The sequence below is a fragment of the Brassica oleracea genome, chromosome C7 (assembly GCF_000695525.1).
Source record: "Brassica oleracea var. oleracea cultivar TO1000 chromosome C7, BOL, whole genome shotgun sequence".
NCBI lineage: Eukaryota > Viridiplantae > Streptophyta > Magnoliopsida > Brassicales > Brassicaceae > Brassica > Brassica oleracea.
In genome coordinates, this window is record NC_027754.1 from 12,099,503 (window position 1) to 12,100,839 (window position 1,337).

A 1,337-nucleotide genomic window follows, 5' to 3' on the forward strand; every position below is an offset into this window, starting at 1 on the left:
AAAAGCACATTATACCATATCCTAGCTTAGCAACCAAATTCATCTAGCCAACAACTTAGCAAATCTTGTCTGACATTCCCCTCTACCAACCTCATTTCTTAGCATAAATAAAAGTGCAGGCTTTACCTTGGGGGTATCGATCACATGATGCAAGGACTTTCAAACAAGTATTTGGACCTGCAGGTAAACATTAGTTCCTATCCTCTCTCCCTACTAATTTTCTCTCTTAGTCAAAATCTGCTTATATTTGCAAGATCATTGACTAAGATTGGACAGGATTCCATGAATCAAGCATTAATGGTGGTTGCCACCAATTCATGTTCACTTCTTTTTGACCTATATCCTACGATTATTTGTGAAGCAACCCTTAATGGTTGTAGCCACCAAGTCCTGTTCTAATCCTTTACCTATAAAATTCCTATGAAGCAAGCCTTAATGGTTGTAGCCACCAAGTCCTGTTGGAATTCTTTCCTAATAAATCTCTAATATAAATATATATATATATATAAGTATTTTTTTATCTATCTATCTATAATTCGAAAATAGAAAAAGAAAGGGTGATAAATCTATTTACACAAGGCTTTACATTCCAGACTTGTTTGAAGAATCTGATACCATGTATACCAAGCTCCATGACAAGCAGTTGTGCCAGGTTTAGTGTTGGAGGTCAGCTTTGGTTCCTTCAAACAATCTCAGCAAGTGTGGATAGTTGACAGTTTGATCCACTTTAGTATCTTTAGTACTATCTGCAAGAATGGTGCTAAAGAGTGGTTAGATAACAAGCAAAAATCTAAAAGTTCATTATCCCCTTCTTGACTCAATAAAAACCTTTTTTTATTAAACATTTGATAAGACTCTTAAATAAATTACTATCAGTAAACTTCCCTCAGACTTAAACTACAATGTCCCCAGTGTAAATTCAGTCGGAGTTATGGTGATAACTAAATCATAAGGACTCAATGTAACAAGTTAGAACGATATACCAGACCGAAATGGATGTCGACCGATGTAAGGATGTTGATATCGGTCACGGCCGGTTAGGCAATGTCGATCGATGTCGACTGCTTCTCGTCGGTCGGTACTCTCGGCAATTGTCTACTCGGATCTTCTTTTTTTTGACCTGCGATAATTAAAAACCAACATAAATAGTATATTAATAAAAACTAAATAAATATTACCTAATAGTAGGTTGCCTCCCACTCAGCGCTTTGTTATAGTCATTTAGCTTGACTTTGGAGGTGATTGGGCTAGCAGTATTGAAAACTGTAACTTGTTGGAAAACAAGTGTCCATCTCTTCTCCGCGCTTGTTGAACCATGTACCAGTGAAGTCTCTCAT